At 42.1% G+C, this 23,634-nt stretch overlaps 1 protein-coding gene across 1 annotated transcript in view; it reads left to right on the top strand.

The window, feature by feature from the left end:
* DOK6 (docking protein 6) overlaps window positions 1-23,634 on the top strand; it is a 962,439-nt gene that overhangs the window by 162,853 nt on the left and 775,952 nt on the right. The gene's annotated exons all lie outside the window — the stretch shown is intronic.

Below are 23,634 nucleotides of genomic sequence, written 5' to 3'. Positions count from 1 at the left end.
ACCACGTGACAGCAGTAAGGTGGATTTTACGGCTGACTGCCTTGCCCAATGATGCCAGAACATTCCCTTCCACATGATGGTAGTGAGATGGAACGGCCTTAAGTGAAAATTAGTAGCGACTGGGAACCTGCCATTGTGGTACAGTACATTGTGCAAATTCACGGAAGGGGGCAGAATCCACCAGGCTGAAAGGCAGACGTTGGAGAGCCAACAGCTTTGATAAGCTTGCATTCAGATGCTGGACATATGGGTGGCGGGGACTGTATTTTTTTACAGTTTACAGCTGGCTGGTTGGTGTGGTGCTGGCAGATGTGCTGCTAGGACCTGGGACACCTTGTGCTATACTATCATCCCTGTTGAGAGGTAATGACTCTGTATCGCAGGGGCAGACTGAAGTGGGTAAGGAGGAGGAGAAGGGACAGATTTGTGCCCCTCTTGTGTGGCTTTTAGGTGCTCTTGTCAACGGGCTGAGTGGTTGGACCTTAAATGCCTTGTTAAGCATGTGGTACCCAAATGGTTGGTGTTTTTGCCACGTTTGATGTGCCTGAGAAACAGTTTGCAGCTAGCAACAGTGCGATCTGCTGCAGATGTGCTGAAAAAGGCCCAGACTTCTGAGCTTTGGGGAGTGGGCCAGGAGATAACAGCTGCAGAATGTGATGGAATAGGGTGGCTGCGCTCTACTCTTTCTTAATGTCGGCCTCCTTGGTGTTGTGCCACTTCACCTTCAGTTTCCTCCTATGCTCTATCTGGCACCCAAGTGACCTCATCATCATCTCCATCTTCATCATTACCACTGCAGACAACTTGGCAATGCGCTGCGGCTTGGGAAACATGAATCCCAATTTGTCTACCATTGTTCCTCCCTCTCTCTAGGCTCATATTCCTGTCATCCTCAACCTCAGAGCCAAGATCTGAATCCAGTAATGGCTTGGTATCATCAAGGAGCAAGTGGCTGATGCTGTGGTCACATAACTCAGCTGACTCCTCAATGGCTGATGTTTGGGGCTATGACAGGAATAGATGTGGACAAGGAGGCAGGTTTATCCACTCTGGCAACTGCAGGGGACTGCACACTTGTCTCTGCTTGTGTGACAAAGGATGAGGAGGATGAAAAAGGTTTAGTAAGCTAGTCCACCACCTCGTCTGCATGCTGTGGCTGGATAGCATGGGCAAACTCACTAAACAGAGGAAATGATGCCCTGCCCGAGGACTGACCGCCATGTCCACCTTTGCCTGTGGATACATTTGTTGCTGGCCCCCTTATAGTTCCAAGGGAACGTCTGCCTCTCCTTGTTGTCCTCCCAGACATTATTGGGAGGGAGGGAGCGGTGCTTATAAGCAAATGTAAAGAAGAAGTTGAAATCTGTACGTAGATGCATTTTAATCAATGTAAAGAGGTGTTTGGTGCATTTTAATTTGAGTACTTACACTACATAGACACACTCCATGGATACACTATAATATACTGCAATATAATGTGCCACACGTACGGTGACGCACAGAACTATATAGCGTTAAACTGGCAGTAATGCACACAAAACTATATGGTGTTAAACTGGCAGTAATGCAAACAGAATTATATGGCGTTAAACTGGCAGTAACGCACACAGAACTATATGCAGTTAAACTGGCAGTAACACACGCAAAACTATATGGCATTAAACTGGCAGTAATGCACACAGAACTATATGGCATTAAACTTGCAGTAATGCACACAGAACTTTATAGCGTAAAACTGGCAGTAACACAAGCAAAACAATATGGCGTTAAACTGGCAGTAACGCACACAGAACATTATGGCGTTAAATTGTCAGTAACGCACACAAAGCTATATAGCGCTAAACTGGCAGTAACACACACAGAATTATATGGCGCTAAACTGGCAGTAACGCACGCAAACCTATATGGCATTTAACTGGCAGTAACGCACACAAAACGATATGGCGTTAAACTGGCAGTAAAGCACACATAACTATATGGCGTTAAACTGGCAGTAACGCACACTGAACTATATGGCGTTAAACTGGCAGTAATGCACGCAAAACGATATGGCATTAAACTGGCAATAAAACACACACAGAAGTAAACGCCGTTAAACTGGCAGTAATGCACACAGAAGTAAATGGCGTTAAACTGGCATTAATGCAATCAAATAGACGGGGTTCAACCGTCACTACACTGGTGCTATCTGAACTGTCCCTACTCTAGATATACACTAAGGTAAAGATTACTGACACGGTCTCACTACACTACATTGAAACTATATGAGCTGTCCCTACTCTACACAAATGTATGTATGAATGACACAGTCTCACTACACTACAGTGAAACTTTTCTGAGCTGTCCCTACTCTAGCTGCACACTATGCAAAGCTGAATGATGATCCTCCTCACTACACTCACACTATCCCTAGACTGACACTAAACAAATATTCTACACTGACAATTGAAGAAAAATAGTACAGTATAGCACACTAACTAATAGCACTGAACAAAGCCCTGTTCTATCTCTCTCCACACCAAAATCACACTGAAAATGGCTGCCATTGAAAGAATACTTTTATACTGTGGGGTGGGAATGAGCCATGATTGGATAAAGTCATGATGACATTGTCCAATCATGACTCTGACAGTGCTCTGTGCCCTGATTGGCTGAAGCTTTCACTGCTTCAGCCAATCAGGGCTTGCAATGCACTATTCAGTGCCGCAATGCACTGTGGTCGATTCGGGTGCCGAACAAACAGTCAAACGACCCGTTTGTTCGGCTGTTTGGCGAACAATGAAAGTTCGGCCCAAACTTATGCTCGGGCCGAACTGTACGCCCATCCCTATTTAACAGTTGTATGACCAATATCACCCAGGTAACACTTAGATTTCCCCTTCCCACTCCTTATCTTATCAGCTATCCTAGTTTAATTACCATTGCTGTGTGTGTTTTCTCTTTTCAGAGATTACACTACATCAAATGTTGATAACATTTTATGAAGGGAACACCCTGAAAGCTTGTCTTTCAGGGTGTTAATGCTAATGCAAATAAATGCTAATGCAAATAGATAAAGTATTAGCGACAGTACTCAATTCATCCTGTGTTTTACCCTCTCTGAACACTATCTTATTAGCTTCACTTTCTGCCACTCTTTCACCCTCCAGCTGCCAAACAATTACCTGTAGAAACCTTTGCCATTTTAGTCATTCTCTTCTCTATTCTTTAACAGACCATCTCTCACCCATATTCTGCAATAGACTCTCAGTCCCACCTCTGTCCTGCCCTGACCTAGACTCTTCTGTCTATGACAGTTTACTCTCACCCTCCCTGGACACAATAACCCCCTCACTAAACAAAGTATCAGGTACCAATTGCTACAAACCTGGCAAACAGATGACACAAGAAGTCTCAAAAAACATAGCCTTGCTCTTGAACATCGATGGTGTAAAGTCCCAGCAAGACTTCACCAAGTATAATTTTGACCTCTTAAAACACAATTACTACTTCTGCACTGCCAAACAGACCTACTGAATAATTCTTATTAATACCCTCTCTCACAGTCCCTCTCAACTTGTTTCTACCTTTAACTCTCTACATCTTCCTCCACTGCTTCCACCCACTAACTCACTCACTGCCAATCACTTCAAAAATAAGCTTGACACAATTCATGATGGGATCTCCACTGTACAGATATGTCCCTTGCCCCACATTCAATGTTCACCTGTACAGTCAATACCATCTTTTAACCCTGTTATGATAGAGGAGGTTTCTAAATTTTTTTCTAGTTCCCCCATAACTGCCTGCCATGAACCCTGTTCCATTGCAACCATTATAATCACTTTCCAGCTTTATCCTAAACCCACTAACTCACACCTTCATCTTGTCCTTCACTACTGGCATCTTCCCCAACCCTCTAAAACATGCATTTGTCACCCTATACTTAAAAATCCCTCACTAGACCCAACCAATCTTAAAAGAGAAGTATTGCCAAAGCCTTTTTTGGTCATACTTCTCTTCTGGGTCACAATAGTGCACTTACTTTTGCACTACGGTGACCCAAAATTGGCCAACAGCAGGCTGACATCACTGAGCTGCTCCAGGCTCTGAAAGGATTCCAACCATTTTGACAGGATCCATCCACATGTCTGATCAGAAGCTGGCTCAACCTCTCAGCATGCACTGAGAGCCAGATCCAGGACAAACCACTCTCACCACCTCCCTAGCCCCATGTTCCAGTGGGCGCTAGAGTGTGAGTGCAGAAAACAGTGATGGACAGTCACCACTCTCTGCTCAGAGATGACCGAAAGCTGAGCAATCAGTGGTCATGTGATTGCTCAGTTCTTGGGATTAGAGATGGCGAGGGACAGCTTCAACATCACACAAATGCTACAGCATGGAGGTAGGTATAGATGTATGTTTTTTTATTCTCATACATGAATGTATTTTAGCAACCTAATACCCATCTCCTTGCTTCAGTCTACTGCCAAACTCCTAGAAGGCCTAGTCTACAACTGCCCGAGCTACCACCTCAATGATAACAACCTTCTTGACCCCCTATAGTCTGTATTTCGCATACAACACTCCAGAGAAACTGCTCTCCTTAAACTTACTAACGACTTACAAACCACTAAAACAAATGGTCACTATTCTGTACTTATACTCTTGGACAGCTCTGCTGCTTTTGATACAGTTGACCACTACCTTGTCCACAAAAAACTCAATCCCCTTGTCCTCCATTACTATGCTTTTTGTTGGTTCTCCACTTACCTATCCCACCGCAACTTCAGTGCCACTTAAAACTTTATTACCTCCTCCCATTTCCCCTTTCCCTCATGGTCCCCCAAGATTCTGTCCTCAAACCTCTTCTACAACTTTTCCCTAGGTCACTTGATAGCTTCCCATGGCTTCCAATACCATTTCTATGCTGATGACACCCAAATCTATTCTATTACCCCACTGCTCATCCTATCAGTCTCCTTGCACTTCACTAATCTACTAACGGACATATCGTTATGGCTGTTACAACATTTCCTCGATCTATGCAAAACTGAGGTCATAATATTTCCTCTCTCCCATTCACCTTCCCCTGACTTCTCCATTGAGATCAATGGCACAAATATCAGTCTCTCCCTGAATGCCAGGCTACTAGGTTTAATCATGGACTATGAACTCTCCTTTCAGACCCACATCCAATCACTGTCAAAATCATGCTGCCTCAACCTCCATAACATCTCCAGAATATTCCTCTTCTTAAAAAATAACACCACAAAGCTACTAATTCACTCCCTGGTTATCTCTTTCCATGACTATTGCAACTTCCTCCTTCTTGGTCTACCTTTACATTTAGTCCATCATGAATGCTACTGCCAGGCTCATCTACCTTACCAACCATTCAATGTCTGCTACCCTCACTTCCAATCCCTCCATTGGCTTGTGATCACTCAAGAAATAGAATTCAAAATACTAACAACAACGTACAAAACCATCCATAACATAACTATTATCTCACAATACCAACTAAACCCTTCTGTTCACTCTTCAAAATACCTCCTGCTCTCTAACTCCCTTGTAACGTCCTTCTTCACTCTCCTCCAGGAATTCTCCAGAGCCTTTCCCATCCTCTGGAACTTCTTACCCAATCTGTCTGACTATCTCCTTCTCTATCCACCATGAGGTGATCTTTGAAAACTCATCTACTCTTAGAGGCCTATCCTGTATCCAATTAATAAACTCTACTTTTACTTTTTCAATTAGCTCATCCCCCACAATGAATACCTTTTTTTTATCACTTAACCCTTTCTTTTGGATTGTAAGTGCTAATGAGCAGGGCCCTCTGATTCCTGTTTTATTGAATTGTATTGTAACTATACTGTCTCCCTCCAGTTTTTAAAGCACTGTGCAAATTGTTGGCGCTATATAAATCCTGCATACCCTTAAACCTTAATATTGAATGCTTAACCCTGCTGTCTGTGTGAATGGTGATGGCCTTTTCACCAACCTTGAGCCACTATAAGAAATAATGAGACGTGATAAGAATTAGTGACAGTGAGTCAGTTATCAATACCTATCAGTAACAGCATGGGATTGATAAAAATCTGTGATAGCTGTTGCATAGAAACACTGAACTCCACTGCAAAAGTTGGTGAAGAGTGAGAATAAGAAGTACCATGACTAGTTGTCTGAGCAGCAGTGAGATGTGTTCAGCTGTTAGGGTACCTGAAATAACGCACGTAACTGTTCTTGCAAAAATTTGAAATGGAGGTTGCCTCCAATTCTAAAATTCATTTTAACTGGCTGTACAAAAAGAAATGATAGTATGCTTGAAGCCAACATGGAGGAAACCACCAGAGGTTCACAAACATGTATCAGATATAAATAATCAGCATGATTGAGGTAGAATGTTGAAACCCAGAAAGCTGATATGCTTATCTTTAATTCTAACATTCTCATTGAAAATGATCTATTTACAGTCCTGAAAAAGATTCCAGCAGTCAAAAGTTATAAACATATAGTGCTGGAAAATGATGTGGTCCATTTGACCATGCATACAGTATATGTGAAGGAACATACACAGTGTTTTAGAATGGCAAATGGATTTATTGGTTGTATAGAGTATGAGAATTTGTCTGCCTTGGTTAATAAGCAAATGAGCTAAATACCTTTGCATCTGACTTGAGCCTATTTAAAAATTTTACTTCAAAATACATTGTTCCACTCATTGCCATTGACATTATCACTATTTTTTTTATAGGGCAGTCACTTATTAGAATCGACTAAGCTCAAAGTGCCCTATGGTTCTTATCATACTCCATTTTCTCTATTTCAGGAACCAGCAGAAGCACCAAGTCATTCAAGTAGGAGGTAAGATTGGTTACCGTTTAAGGTGCCATTCTGATCATGATGTTGTTCTGCCTCCAAATTTTTCACTGAGATTGAATAACATAAAAAGAAACACAAATCCTCATTTCCATAACTGATAATGAACATTCCCAACAAAAGAATATATATATATATATATATATATATATATATATATATATATTTAAATATATTATATAAATTAAGTAGCATAAGAAACAATAAAAAGTTATGTCAGAAGCTGTTTAATAATCATAGATGCAAGTCAGAATTTCGAGATATAAAGTGCCCAATAAAGAAAAAGAGCATACATTTTGAGAAATAAGTTACATACGTTACAATACACTCTCTGTACCTGTGATAGTTTAACCAGTGTTACTTAGGCCTCAGGATAGACAACCACTATTGATGATGTAGGGACACGTAAGTGAGTTAGTGTAACCAAAGTTTATCACTTCCAGTCTATATACATTGTTTCTCAACTGCAGTCCTAAAGTACCCCCAACAGGTCATGTTTTCAGGCTTGCCATTATTTTGCACAGGTGATTTGATCAGCTTCACTGCCTTAGTAATTACCACAGCTGTTTCATCTGAGGGAAATCCTGAAAACATGACCTGTTGGGGGTACTTGAGGACTGAAGTTGCGAAACACTGGGGGTTATTTACTAAAGGCATATCCACTTTGCACTACAAGTGCACTTGGAAGTGCAGTCACTGTAGATCTGAGGGGAACATGCAAGGAAAAAAAAAACAGCATTTTAGCTTGCATATGAGTGGATGATAAAATCAGCAGAGCTTCCCATCATTTCAGATCTTCCCCTCAGATCTACAGCGACTGCACTTCCAAGTGCACTTTCAGTGCACTTGCAGTGCACTTTCAGTGTAAAGTGGATTTGCATTTAGTAAATCAACCCCATTGGTCTATATGACTGGCAATCTGTATTGATCACTAATCAGTGGGTATTGATGGCTTGTCTACCACTTGGTAAATCAAGTGTGTGTCTGCCAAAATTTGAAGAACTCCCTAGTGCAAAACAAGTAAAGTGCCAGTATAGAATGTGGTCCTACACTTAGTTCTTTATGCCTAGTATACATAGCTGATGTATAGCTTCAAAACGACAATCCTTAAGCACTTCCTAAAGCTTTATCCTGCTCTGCAATTGCTAGTAGTGTGTGTCAGGAACAAAGAGATCAATAAAAAAATTCCAATACATTACCATGTTTAACTATGACAGCAACATTAAACTATAGATAACTTATTTTTGTCTGTGTCCCATTGGAAATCTTTCCCTTCATTTTGTGTCTCAGCAATACAAGAGGAATTAAAAGTAGATCTCTCCAAAGCAACTCTTAAACAGTTGCCACAAGGACAGTCTTACCCATTGGAAAATTTTCCCTTCCCCCCCCCGTGACAACCAAACATTTTAGATTTCCCATAACTTTCTGTATCAGAAACAATAGTCACCAGGGCCAGTCGTGAGGGTGAATCTCCATATCAAGTATTATTTTCACATTCTACCCAAAGCGTAAAAAAAGTTTTGGCTTTACAAACACTTTTATCTAATCTAATCTAACACGAGGTGTTGCAATCTATATTTTGGAAATGTATTTTAGTTACATAAATATCCAAGTTTCTACCGCCTCATATCTCTTGAAGAATTTCTACATACTACTGGACTATGAGATTCATTTGTTAACCACTTGCTTACTGGGCACCTAAACCCCCCTCCTGCCCAGACCAATTTTCAGCTTTTAGCACTGTCACCCTTTGAACAACAATTGAGCGGTCATACAACACTGCACCCAAATGAAATTTTTATAATTTTTTCCCACAAATAGAGCTTTCTTTTGGTGGTATTTGATCACCTCTAGGTTTTTTATTTTTTTTACCACATTTAAAAAAAAATACAAAACTGTTTTATATTTTGTTAATACATTTTGCAAACAGGTAATTTTTCTCCTTCATTGATGTATGCTAATCAGGCTACACTGATGGGCACTGATAGACACTGATAAGCTGCACTGATAGGCACCGATAGGCTGCATTGATGGGCACTGATAAGGCGACACTGATGGGCACTGATAAGGCGACACTAATGGGCACTGATAAGGTGGCACTGATGGGCACTAATAGCCGGCACTGGTGGGCATTGATAGGTGGCATTGGTGGGCACTGAGAGGTGGCACTGATGGGTGGCACTGATGGGCAGCACTGAAGGGCATTGATAGGTAGCACTGAAGGGCACTAATAGGTGGCACTGATAGGTGGCACTGATAGCTGACACTGATGGGCACTGAAGGGTGGCAGTGATGGGCACTGATAAGCACTGGTAGGTGACACTGAAATGCAGCACTGCTAGGTGGCACTGATGAGGCACTGATTGGCACCACTGGTGGGCATTGATAGGTGGCATTGATGGGCATTGATAGGTGGCACTGATTGCTGGCACTTATGTACTGGTGGGCACTGATTGGTGGGCACTGTGGGCACTGATTTGTGGGCACTGATTCGTGGCACTGGCAGGTGGTACTGGTGGGCACATATGAGGCGGCTTCGCCTCTTCCTATTGGGACTGATGTCCCTTCAACAGAAGCCGGTGATCGGCTTTTTATTCTCCTCACGCTCTCAGCGTTAGAAGAAAAAAAAACAATTACCGATCTTCTGTTTACATCACGTGATCATCTGTCATTGGCTGACAGCTGATCACGTGGTAAGGGGTCGGGATCGACCTCTTACTCCGTTCTGTGATCACCCAAGTCTCAATGACTCGGGTGATCACAGCATGCACCGTACGGGCCCTTCAGGGGGTGTGGCCAGCGTGCAAAGGGGAGGCCGTCTCTTGACAGCCTCCCGGCAAAGCAGATCCACGCTGTAGCCATCATTCGGCTATAGCACAGATCTGAAGGGGTTAACTAACAAAAATTCTAAAATCATTTAATAAACATCTATTACATTCTAGTGGTACTGCTGCTTCTACTATGTAATTGTAAATGTATCAACATAGTTATCAGCTTTAACATCTTCTTGGCAAGACAACATTGCTCTTTAGGAAAATAATGTATCAATGGGATGATGAAAACAGTTTCTAAACTTTAAAAGAGAAGTATGGGAATCCGTTTTTTTTTTTAATCATCCTTACCTAGCTGGATGCAGCATCAGTCCGATGCTGCATCTGTCCCCTGTTGGCTCTAACACTGAGAACCAAGCGATCAAACACCGCTAATCACTCGGTTCTCAGAGCAGGGAGCTGGTGACTGTCAGTCTCTGGCTCTCTGCTCTACTCCCCCCTCACTAACTGAAGCGCTGGGATGTGGAGGGGGTGAGAGTGGCTGGCTCAGGTTCTCAGCGGCTCGCTGAGAGCCTGAGCCGGGTGCCGGTCCAGGCATGTGGGCAGATCCCAACTTCATTGTCGCGATCTTGCCTAAGCCTGGACCAGCTCTGTGACATCAGCAGGACTTCAGCCCACTGTATGCTGAAAATAGGTCACAGGAGTGCAAAATGATCTGCACTCCTGTGATCCACATTAGAAGTACTGCCAACCATGCTTTGGCTGTACTTCTCCTTTAAGTCTTCCTAACAGTAAGATATATTGTCATGCTTGCTCTGTATTTACTCAAATACAGTGAACAGAAATGGTAAAAAATACAGGAGCAGACAAAATCAGAGCATATGTACATGGCAATCAATCATCTCCACAGTGTGTATGGGAGTAGTATATTCTTTGTGGCTTAAAGTGGTTGTAAACTCTTACATATAGTCAGTGAATTGACAAGCCTCAGGTGATAAATAGAGATTAAACAAATCCTCCTATATAAGTTGTACCTGTTTGTCTGCAGTCCTCTCTTCTGTACAGTTGTACAAAGTGCAGAATTTATACAGCTTGTCTGAGATTTCAGAAAGCAGGGGGTGGGGAGCTGAAGTTATACTCTGCAGATCTCAGTGAGTGCTGATTGGACAAACATCCTGAGAGAATATCCGGACACCTTCATACTCACAAAGCCTTCTCCAAACACAGAGAGCTGATTGGAGGGAAAGAACACACCTTCCTTCACACAGCAAATAGGAACAGAGCTGAGGCTGTTAATAACAGGCTATGGAGCTCCTGTCACCTTTTTATTTATTGATGTCAGCCAAAACTTAAACAGAATTTACTTGTCAGAAATAACTCATGCAGATAGCAGAGGAATGAGGCAACAGACAGAAATTACACTTAGTGCTCTGGATTAAGCCAAGTAAACACTATAGAGGGAAATGCTTTGTTCATATTTAATGTCAAAGGTTTACAACCACTTGTAACTGTTGTGTAATTATTTTTGACATCTATGTAATACAAATTTGTGATTTGAGATGAAAAGTTTTAGAACTTCACAAATAAAATATATAATGATTTGAGGAAAGAGGCAACATTCTAGATTCTAAATGTAGTTACACTTTTGTACTAAAAATGTAAAGAGACCCTGTCTATGTCAGCGTTAATCTCCAGTCTCAACATTGACACTCAATGTTGGTTTTCCATTTACTTGCTAGAACTGTTCTAGCTGCAAAGAGGACATGGGCGATTACTGTTCTTACCGTATTAGGATAAGTATCTAGTCCTATATTCAGGAGGGCCAGTGCCCAATGGTATACAATGCCCTGTGATTTCGCTGATGACTATGCCTATGTTTTCCCAAAAGGGCTTTATGTTAGGGCAATTCCATAAAACATGGTATATGTTCCCTATTTGGTTACACATTCTCCAACATTTGTTCGTGGAATCTTTAAATATTTTGGACAGCCTGTAAGGTGTCATGTTCCACTTATGATACATTTTTTTGAAAATTGCCCCACTGTTCAACACAGGATGACGTACTGAAGCTCAATTGTATAGATTTCAATCATTGCTGCAGAGATTTGGTTACACATTCTCCAACATTTGTTCGTGGAATCTTTAAATATTTTGGACAGCCTGTAAGGTGTCATGTTCCACTTATGATACTTTTTTTGAAAATTGTCCCACTGTTCAACACAGGATGACATACTGAAGCTCAATTGTATAGATTTCAATCATTGCTGCAGAGAGAATTCTGTCTCCAGATCGTTTTCCCATTTAAACATGTCAGGTGTTTTGGGCGTTAGTATGGGACCTATCAAGGTGTTGTAGAAGAAAGAAATCCCCTGGGTCATTTTGTTTGCTTTCCCTTGAAGGAATTCCCAGATAGGGTTTGTAATTTCTATGTATTCTTTACATTTGGTAACTGAGTGGAAATAAAAGAAAAAAACCGCGCTGAAAAATAATATAAACACTTAAAGCTGCACAAATAAAACACCAATACCTGTGTACAATAAAAATAAAAGAGAAAACAAACGTGCGCTCATAATGAACATAATCTGTGTAAAAAATATATAATCTAAATCCCTGTAAGAAAATCAGAAATGTGCATCAAAAAATATTGATAATTAATAAATGGTAAAAAATATGCTTAAAAAGTGTCATAACATTTCAAGAAAAGTTTTCACAACCCAAATGGATAAGGAACAGTCCTTAGATGAAATACTCCAAGGAGCGAAAGTTCTTATGATGAACAGTAGGAGAGGGAGTCCCATACATAAACAGTTACTTCACAGAAGCAGGAGGAAGCATCCACCTTCCGACCAGTCAGACACTGCACATATATATGGAGACGGAGGGAAATGAGGATAAGAGCTCTCATATAGTCCCACAGTATTAAAAGGTGGACCCTTACCCTCAATGATGGACCTCCTCTCTGGCGAGGTCTCACACGCAGGCAGACTTTGCCCTCTGCTGGGACTGTGGATGGATGATATCCGGATCCAGCTCATACAGTGTGCGTCTCCAGCTTGGCTTCTACCAACTCGTCCACCTGGGGGGGGAGGGAGTGACAAGCACACTCTGTCCTCTGTTGATCCAACACTGTGCCCATCTAGGTAGATGGTAGTTAATACTGTGGGACTATATGAGAGCTCTTATCCTCATTTCCCTCCCTCTCCATATATATGTGCAGTGTCTGACTGGTGTTTTCTTTGTGGGTTTTATGGGAGAGTAGAGTGCACCAGGCTTTTAAAGATGCTCCAATTGTGGGATGAAGCACATTGGAGACTACTAGTGGGGACATAAGAGATGCTGAAAGTATCACTAGGAAGTCCTGGTGTTTTAAAAAACTTTTTTCCATGTTGACCCATAATGTGTCTTCTGCCAGTTCGATCCAGTGTTTAATCCAGTCTAGTAAGGATGCGTTATAGTAGCTCAGCAGATCCGGTAGACCTTTGGCCCCGCTCCTTCTCATTTATTGTAAAGAAGAAAGGGCAATTTTGCGATTTTTGCTTTGCCAAATGTAGTCCCTCAAGAGGGAGTTGCATTTAGTGAAAAAGGAATTAGGGATATAGATAGGAATTGATCTAAACACATATAATATCCTTGGGAGGACTTGCATTTTAAAGGCGGCTACTCTACCCACCAAAGAAATTTGAGTTTTCCCCAGGTGGTTTAAATCCTCAGAGATATTGGACAATAAGGAGGGAAAGTTAGCCTCATAAATTGAGCTAGTTGGGTAAGAAAGTTGAATTCCTAGTTATGTTATAGATTTAATTCCCCATGTATATGGAAATTCATTTTTCAGAATATTAATTTGTTCTTGGGGTAATCCCATGGCGAGGATCTGACATGTATTATAGTTTATCTTATTGTAGGAGGCTCTCCCAAATTCTTCTATCAATTGCTGAGTTCTGTGTAGAGGGATTTGGAGGGATTTGATAGAGAGAGAATAATGTTGTCCATGAACAAACCTATTTTGTGTTCATCTTGATGGCCTCCGCGAAAGGTTCAATAGCCAGGGAGAATATAATTGGAGACAGGGGGCAGCCCTGTCTCGTACCATTCAAAAGATTGAACGGCCTGGACAAGATGCCGTCAATATATACCCTTGCCGAGGGGTTACAATATAAAGTCATAATAGCTGAGTGCACAGTCCCAGACAACCCAAACTTAGTCAATACTTGTGATAGGTACTTCCAATGGACTCTGTCGAATGCCTTCTCAGCATCCAAAGCCAAGAGGCTCTCCCAAATTCTTCTATCAGTTGCTGAGTTCTGTGTAGGGATTTGGAGGGATTTGATAGAGAGAGAATAATGTTGTCCACGAACAAACCTATTTTGTGTTCATCTTGATGGCCTCCGCGAAAGGTTCAATAGCCAGGGAGAATATAATTGGAGACAGAGGGCAGCCCTGTCTCGTACCATTCGAAAGATCGAACGGCCTGGACAAGATGCCGTCAATATATACCCTTGCCGAGGGGTTACAATATAAAGTCATAATAGCTGAGTGCACTGTCCCAGACAACCCAAACTTAGTCAATACTTGTGATAGGTACTTCCAATGGACTCTGTCGAATGCCTTCTCAGCATCCAAAGCCAAGAGAAGAGAAGGCACTTAACAGGCCTCAGCTTGATGTATTAGGTTGATCATCCTCCGTCTGAAGCCTGCCTCCCCCTCACAAATCCAACCTGTTCTGGCCCCAGAAGAAGAGGTGTTAGTTCGAAAAGACTGTTTGCTCATATTTTAGAGCATATTTTTAAATATGAATTTAGGAGTGATATGGATCTAAAGTTTTGTGGATGATTAGGCTCCTTTCCAGGTTTAGGGAGGGTCACAATAACTGCCTCTAACATTTCCTTTGGAAAGTGTCCTGGTAAGACAGCTTGATTATATAGTTTAACCAAGTAAGGGCTTAGGATTGGGTTAAGTGTTTTATAATACCTCGATGAGAGTCCATCTAGTCCCGGTGATTTACCTAAAGGAAGGGAAGAGATGACATTTAAAACTTCGTGGTTTTCTATAGGGCGATTTAGCTGGTTCAGTGAGGCTTCATCCGATACTGGTAATTTCAGCTTTTTTATGAATTCAGAGATTACCTCTGCATTGGGTTGGGGTGTGGCATGATCATTCTTAAGGTTGTACAGTGAGACATAGTAATCCCTAAATGTTTGGGCTATCTCTGAGGGGTCATGGATGTTTTTGCCTGTTCTGTGGTGTTGAAGTCGGGTAATTCTTTCTCTAGCTCTTTTTTGTTTGAGTTGTAAAGCCATTTTTTTCCCTGCCTTGTTGTTTTGTGAGTATGCCACTAATTTAAGGCCTTTGATGTATGTATCATGTGCTCATATTAGAGATGTTCTAAGTTCCTCTCTGAGGAGTGTGAGTCGGGACAATAATGTGCTTTGGGGAGATTTTTTGTGTTGAGTTTCAAGTAGGGCTATTTCAGCGAGTAGGGTAGAGATTTGTTAGTTTCTATTTTTCCCCTCTCTGGAGCACATCTGGATCAAAACCCCCCCGGCGAAAGCCTTGTGGGTACACCAGAGATTGAATACACTGCTGGAGGACTCCGAATTAAAGAAAAAGAACTCATCCAGCTTTGTCCTCAACTCTGCTACATATTCTGGGTGTGAAAATATATAAGTATTATTCCTCCATAAAGGCATATTTTTACCTGTGCGACTTTCTGAAATTTACAGAGAGATGGGGGCATGGTCGGACCATGTAATATTGTAAATGTTTTCCCCCCGTTGCCCTCTGGAGAAGAGTTGTATCTGTAATAAAGCAGGCAATTCTTGAGTAGGTATTGTGGGGATTAGAGAAGAACGTGTAGTCTTTCTTTGATGTGTTTTGATAGCGTCACAGGTCATTAAGATCTTGCAGTTTGCAGTTCTTGCAGTAAGAATTGTTTAAGACGTGCTTTCCGCATGGGGTTCCTTGATGTGGTGTCCAGTTCCGGGTCCATTGGGATGTTGAAGTCGCCACACAGTAATAGCTGTACTCTTTTCATGGAGCGTGCTTTAGGCAAAGTTCTTCTTATGAACCTTATCTACCTCTTTTTTTTTCCTTGTAATTGGCTTGATAGATATGTGGGAAATGTTTCTGGTTTCAGCTAGGAGGTTTTGTAGCCAAGAAGTAAGACTACTGCACATAAAACACATCACAATGGTGGCGTTCTGCTTCCTTCCATAGTGCCCTTCTCTTGTAGGGGCTATTGAGACCTTTGGTATTCAATGACAAGAACTTAAGTACCATCCAAGCTACTTAGCTTGCAAATAAATGATTTGTCTTCAAAATTAGCATGCTGTCGGATGAGGGAAAGGTAAATGTGGTAACGTGAACAAAAAAACAATAAACAAAGGAATAAAAACAGGATACATGCAGTGTTGTAGTCCCATTCTAGCTGATGAGAGAGAACTTTTAGGGTACAGCTAAATCCTGTACACATATCCAATGGGGAATATAAAGTACAACTGGACAGGATCTTAGTATGCTATATGGTGTTTTTCTTTATACCAGCAGAGCCGAAACCTGGTAAGGCTTTAGGGCTGGAATGTAGTACTGATTAGGGATGAGCTGAACACCCCCTGGTTCGGTTCGCACCAGAACCTGCGAACGGACCGAAAATTCACATGAACATTAGAACCCCATTGAAGTCTATGGGACTCAAACGTTTGAAATCAAAGTGCTCATTTTAAAGGCTAATTTGCATTGTATTGTCCTAAAAATGGTTTGGGGACCCGGGTCCTGCCCCAGGGGACATGTATCAATGCAAAAAAAGTTTTAAAAATGGAAGTTTTTTCGGGAGCAGTGATTTTAATGATGCTTAAAGTAAAAGAAAAAGTGAAATATTCCTTTAAATATCGTACCTGGGGGGTGTCTATAGTATGCCTGTAAAGTGGCGCGTGTTTCCCGTGCTTAGAACAGTCCCTGCACAAAATGCCTTTTTTAAAGTAATAAAAGTCATTTAAAACTGCTTGCAGCATTAATGTAATGTCCGGTCCCGGTAATATGGATGAAAATCAGTGAGACAAACGGCATGGGTACCCCCCCCCCAATCCATTACCAGGCCCTTTGGGTCTTGTATAGATATTAAGGCGAACCCTGCACCCAAATTAAAAAAAAAGAAAGGCGTGGGGCCCCAGGCCCTCTGAACATCAGTATACAGGCGGTACAAACAAGACAGGGACTGTAGGTTTGTTGTTAAGTAGAATCCGTTGTTAATTTTGAACTGGTACATTTTTAAAGTGTAGCTCCAGCCAAAAAATCAATTTTTAAGCTTTTTGGAAAACATAGGGAAGGGTCATCACCCCTGTGACATTTGTTTTGCTGTCTGTGCACCTCTTCAGAAGATTTTACCTCACTTTCTGTCCCAATGACAAATGTTTTTTGACAATTTGGGTTTTTAGTGAAACAAGGATTGGTGATAAAGCATCAGTGGAGAGGAGACACGTTTTTCCCATATTAACTCTTACAGGAGAGAATTTCCCTTCCTAGGGGTAGATTTCATCTCACTTCCTGTTGTCTCCTTTCGTTTGCAAGTAGGAGTCATTTGCAAGTTGGATGTTTGAAAGTAGGGGCCTGCCCTATATGCAGAAATTGGGGCCTTAGGTGTTGGTGTTGCCACAACACTGTAAGCCCTCACAGTTACTCTTGGTGGGCGCAGGAACGGGCTCTGCTATGAAATATTAGATCAAGAATTGTAATTACATGCCCCTGTTGAACAGGGTCAGAAAAATTGGGCCTTTGGTGGTGGTGGTGCTGGTGCCACAACACTGTAAGTCCTCACAGTTACTCTTGGTGGGTGCAGAAATGGGCCCTGCTGTGAAATATTAGATCAAGAATTGTAATTACATGTCCCTGTTGAACAGGGGCAGAAAAACTGGGCCTTAGGCACTGGTGCCACAACACTGCAACCCCTCACAGATACTCTAGTTGGAGTTCAGGAATGAGCCCTCCTGCGAAATATTGCATCAAAAATTGTAATTACACGCCCCTGTTAAACAGAGGCTGAAAAATTGGGCCTTAGGCACCAGTGCTTGTGCCAAAACACTGCAACCCCTCACAGATACTCTAGTTGGAGCGCAGGAACAAGCCCTGCTGCAAAGTATTGCATAAAAAATTGTAATTACATGCCCCTGTTAAACAGGGGCTGAAAAATTGGGCCTTAGCCGCTGGTGGCGGTGCCCAGAACAAAAATATATTCTTACAAGCTATAAGCATGATCATTGAGGAGGAAGAGGATAGTCACTCAGCATAACAGGATAGTCACTCAGCATCAGCATAGGCAGTCTTGAAGGGATCTGAGATTTCAAAAAAAATTATTCGGTTACATCAGCATCAGGTGCTTGGTAGCTGGTGGTTATCCAAGACCAATTCATTTTTATGAAAGTCAGTCGATCGACCGAGTCGGTGGACAGGCGCACCCTGTGATCGGTTACAAAACCTCCAGCAGCACTGAATGTGCATTCCGAAAGAATGGTGGATGCAGGACATTCCAGTAGCTCATTTGCATACTGTGCAAGCTCTAATCAGTGATCCATACTCAAGACCCAGTAACCCAGAGGATTTTCGGTGGGAAAAGTGTCCAAGTCAGATCTTGCCCCTAGGTATTCCTGCACCATGTAAAACAGACGCTGGTGACGGTTGCTGGAACCGATCATACCTTGGGGCTGCAGACTAAAAAATTGTCTGAACACATCGGTCAGACGGCCACCATCCCCACTGCTCCTTCTTTGACTGACCGAAGCCTCAGCAACATGTTGTCCAGGAACAGGAGTTTGTAACCTCCCAGTCTCTGGGAACGCGTTGCATAGACCTTTATGCAAGGCCTCCCGAAGATGTTTCATCCTCTGCTCCCTCTGCGATGGCAAGATAAGGTCCGCAACCTTACCATTGTAACGTGGATCAAGGAGGGTTGTCAGCCAGTATTGAACCCTCTCCTTGATACCTTGAATACGAGGATCCTTCCGCAGGCTTTGCAGGATCAGGGAGACCATGCAGCATAGGTTTGCTGAGGCATTCGGTCCAGAGTCTTCTGGGTCACTAAAGACGACTTGATCCGCAGCCACCTCCTCTCAGCCACATACAAGTCCATGGGTTTCTTGGGACTGTAAATGATCCCTTAAAGACTGCTGCTGATGCTGAGTGCCAGGCTCCACCTCCATGCTGACACAATCCTTCTCTTCCTCCTCCTCCTCCTCCTCCTCCTCCTCCTCTTCATGTGTGATCGACGGGCACGCAGGAACACTGTCTGGATAAAGGGGGCCTTGAGAGCTAAGGACAATTGAAAAGGTGTCACCCCACTATGAGTTATTAAATTTGAGAAAAAACCCACATCCCTGTATAAGGACAAAAAGCAGCAACACTCACAAGGAGTGTAATTCCTCTGATGGGACTTTAAAGTGGGTTACTCAAAGTGAAAGTATGGAAGTAGAAAAAGTGTTTTAAATGAATTTTATTTGAAAAAATTGATTAAAAAAGTCACCATGACCTACTAATTATGCAAAATAACAATGGATACACATGATGAATGCGAGGAAAATATATGTACAACACAGTAACCACTTCTATTGAGAAGAATAATTGCACAATAGATGACCCGACGTTTCGAGGTATAACAGGTGTACCTCTTCTTCAGGGGTAACAACTATGGTCACAATGGGTTTATTACATCTAGAGAATTATCAAAAAGAACAAGAATAAATAACCTCAGAACAGGCATATTTGTAAGCAGATATGCTGAATAAAAAACTTGTACATATCAAAAACTAAATAGTGTAGTACAATACAGCATTAAATTGAATTGGCATGTACATACGAATACTGACCACATATGTCATTGGTGCATTTTCCAAAACATCCCCAGTATCCAGGAGGAAGAAGCCAGTCAGCCACAACTCCAGACAGGCCAAACACAGTGAGGTGGGTGGAGATGAAAAAAGAGGTGAGATGGAGAAAAAACACACAGAATGGGTGCCAGATCCCCAAATTAGAATGAAACGCTCCACTGGGTGCAACAACTCCACAAAGGGCACCCCCAAAAATGAAAGCACATCCACCACTCGTAAGAGTGGAAATGGCAAACACAGATCAGCTATAGTAAGTGACTGAACACATGATGTTCGAGTCGAACATGCGTTCGATTCGAACATGAAGCTCATCCCTAGTACTGATCTTAAAAGTTCAGGTGTTCGTCGACGGGTCCATGATATCCTCTTTATCATGTAGGAGAAGTCCCCAAGATTTCATTAGTTGCAGACCTTCGTCAAGAGTGGTTACAATCAATGTTGTGTTGTTTCTTTCAATGGACAACTTAGTTGGAAATTTGCATTTATAGAGAATATTGTTGTTTCTCAGGATCTTGGTAATGGTGATGAGGTTTTTGCGGGCTTGTATGGTTGCTTGTGAGAAATCTATATACAGTTAGATTCCAGAATATGATTATGGTAAAGAGTTGCATTTGCGGGAGAAATGCATGAGCTGGTCCTTAATATGGAAGTAGTGGATCCTAGCTATCACATCTCTTGTAACACTCTCTGGTAGATAGGATGGTTTGGGAAGGTGGTGAGCCCTGTCAATTGCCAATTCATGGGTTTTTGTCCTTGGAAGCAGTTCCGCTACCATTTTCTGCAGATATGGACTGAGTTCTGCTGGGGAGACCGTTTCTGGGATGCCTCTAAATTTTACATTGTTCCGGCAGGAACGGTCCTCGATGTCCACCATTCTCATGTTGCGGATTTCTTCTGCTAGATCATCATGGGCGTCTACTACCTCATTATGTGCTAGCGCATAGTCACTCATTTTATTCTGTAATCAACTCTGTCTCCTATGGCTGCAATTTCTCTTTTTGTTTGTCTCATGAAATTAGACATGTCAAGCTGCAGTGCACCAGGTAGTGTGATGAGCATGTCCTTAAGAGCAGAGTCTAATATGGGCTGGCCCACTGTATCTAGCTTCTCACTGAAGCCGTTTGTGTCAGTGAGACTGTCAGTGTTAAGGGCAGAATCACTCACTGTGTTTCAATCAGTTGTTAGTTTCCACCTCTGTTTCACTGGGCTGTTAAATGTGGAGGGAAGAGAGTGATCTCCGCTGTCCAGAGCTGTATTTTCAGAGGGTAGGGAGAGTTTCTTTGTGGATACAGCTGCCCCTGTTCTTCTCTGTTAGATTCCAGTGGTGCTGGCGCCATCTTGTGAGGTCCATGACTCCGTTAGCCTGTAGAAATCAGTGAGTCTACATGCCACTTCCACCTCTCTGGCTCTGCATCTGGTGATGGGTGATGTTTTGGGGCATATAATTGCGCTGTGTGTCGCTCGTTAGAACCTGTGGAACTGGAGCTGGATCACAATGCGGCCATCTCCTCAGGCTGCTGGCCATGCCCCTAGCCAATTTATAATTTTATTGCTGTCATCAGAATGTGATGATTGTGCTCTCAGTTTCACCCTAGAGGTTTTTCAGCTTGATGGACAATAGTGTACATTCCAGTAGACTAAAAATGAACATCACTGGGATTGGTTAACTCTGCAGTTAACTATTTGCTTACATAAACAGTAGCTTCCTCTGTGTGTTTTAACAGGAACCTGCACTGTTCACAGCACCTGCAGTAGCAATTCTGACCTTTAGCAAATGTCTGTGATGAAAACAAGGTAGCATTTTTCAAAGAGGCAAAGATTCTTTCATATCTGATTAGAGCATTTAGAGAATTAGTTTAATGATTTTTATATATAATTTTAATGAAGAAGAAAGACTAAATGCAAAATAGACAACAACAGTCAAATAAATTAAATTTATTAAAAGTGGATTAAAAGTGACAAATACTTAGCAAAGTTGAACCGGTCTTTCATTCCAGCAGAGTAAACCACCCTGCAGAGTAAGGGTTCATTCATACTATGTACAGTATATTTTTTGTGCACCTAATCAATACCAGTCAGTGCAAACGCACATAGGTAAAATGTTTTCTGTGTATGCATCTATACCTCTACACTGCAGTGTTGGAGAAGTCAGACATGCTGCATTTTTTTTTTTTTTAGCAGCACATCGGGTGGCGCCAGAGGTTATGCAATATATTGCACTGCAGATACTTGAATAAAATGTAATGTTGTACACTTTTTACCAAAGTTAAGAGCAACAAAAAATGTACACAGTGTAATACGCTGAAAGTGTCACCCTACCTCATCACTGCCTGGCAAAATGGACCCCAGCCCACATGCTAAAACTGAGCATTTTAGCACACAGCTAGTGTGAACAGGGCTTATGTCCAATCTGATGCAAGGTCATTGGCTCTCATGAATGTCGCTTAGCAATTCCTCATACTTTCAGATTAAGGCTGAAATAGACACGAGTGTACGCCTACTAGAACCCCTTAAACAAGAACCCTCTTTTGAAAAACAGAACGAACTCCTGAAATAAGAAGTAGAAAAAAAACCCCAAAAATGTGAAAACTAATAAACAGGAAAAGTTCAAACAGAACATGCTAGACTGGGAACGTGGGGACATCTTTGATCCTACTATACACAAGGGAAAACCAAACTAACCACAAAGGGGAAATCAACTACCCAAACTTCTCTAGTGGACCAAGGAAGAGGAAGAGAAATAGGCAAAAGTCAAAGATAATTAAGAACCAGGATACGCAGAACTTAGTTGATACTGAGCTGACTTTGTATCCCATGAGCTCTGGGACTTTACAAGACATGAAGGTAGTGAACCTGACAAAATTTCCTATAAACTCATATCAAATGTTTCTACTCCAAAAGGGCCTCTCGTTCTCACCTAAATCAGCAATGAATGAATTTGAGGTCTATAAGGATATCTCCCTCTTTCTTAGAAAAGTGATTTTCAGGTACTGGCACTCTGAACAGCATAATAAAACCAAAATAAACCAATCCAACAAAGAAGAAGTAGCTGCATTGGAGGCCTTAATGTCCCTCCTGCAGGAAAATGCTGATTCCGACTCTGAAATCTTTGATTTGGAGGAAGAATGCGTTCGTCCATCTAAACTCCAAATGAAGTCAGTCAAAATGCCTCCCCTATCAAAACATAAATGGATTGAATTTTAATTGGAAATACAAGGGCATTGATAACCTTACTTGGGAAGAGAGAAAGGCATGGAAGGAACTGGAGGAGGCTCCGGGTATTGTAATTAAAGGCAGTGACAAGGGTGGCAACATTGTTTTGCTCACCCAAGATCAATATGAAAAAGAGGTGATGAGACTACTTCTCGATAATTCCACCCACCGCAAACTCTCCTCTAGTCCCTTCCCAGCCATAGTAAAGGCCCTTAATTACACGTTAAATCTAGGCCTGGAGGAAAGCTTGATTACAAAAAAGAATTTAACTATCTGAAGGTCCTTCAATTTAGCACTCGGACATTTTATATTATACCCAAACTTCACAAATCCCTAACAGATCGACCCAGTAGGCCCATTGTGTCTGCTATTAATGGTCCCTTGGAAAAAACAGGGAAGTTTGTGGATGCATTGATTAAGGAGTTGGTACATGACCTTCCCTCTTACATGCAGGACACCCGGGATGTCCTCCGTTGACTGGATACCATGAGCCTCCCTGAGGGAGCCCTACTTGTGGGGATCGACATGGAATCCCTATACACGTTGATCCCCCACCAGTGGGGTCTTAAAACTGTCCAATTCATTCTGGACAAGAAATACCCACTTATGGGACCGCAAAACTAATTTATTATTGATGTCCTTGAGTTCCTACTTGAACATAACTGTTTTCAGTTTCCGGGGATCTATTACCAACAAATCAGGGGGACCTCGATGGGAGCACCCTGGGCCCCCTCATACGCTTGCCTTCATCTTGGTTTCTGGGAGGAGGAGGTTGTCTACTCGTCGCCATTGTACATGTGGCCGAGGTACATTGATGACATGCTGATGATATGGGGGGCACTCCCCAGGAACTGATTCAGTTCATTGAATGAGCTCACCGCTAATGTTAGAAACATCAGACTCACTTTCTCTTTTCA

The sequence above is a fragment of the Aquarana catesbeiana genome, linkage group LG05 (genome assembly GCF_042186555.1).
Source record: "Aquarana catesbeiana isolate 2022-GZ linkage group LG05, ASM4218655v1, whole genome shotgun sequence".
NCBI classification, from domain to species: Eukaryota; Metazoa; Chordata; class Amphibia; order Anura; family Ranidae; genus Aquarana; species Aquarana catesbeiana.
This window is presented reverse-complemented; position numbering and strand designations above follow the sequence as displayed.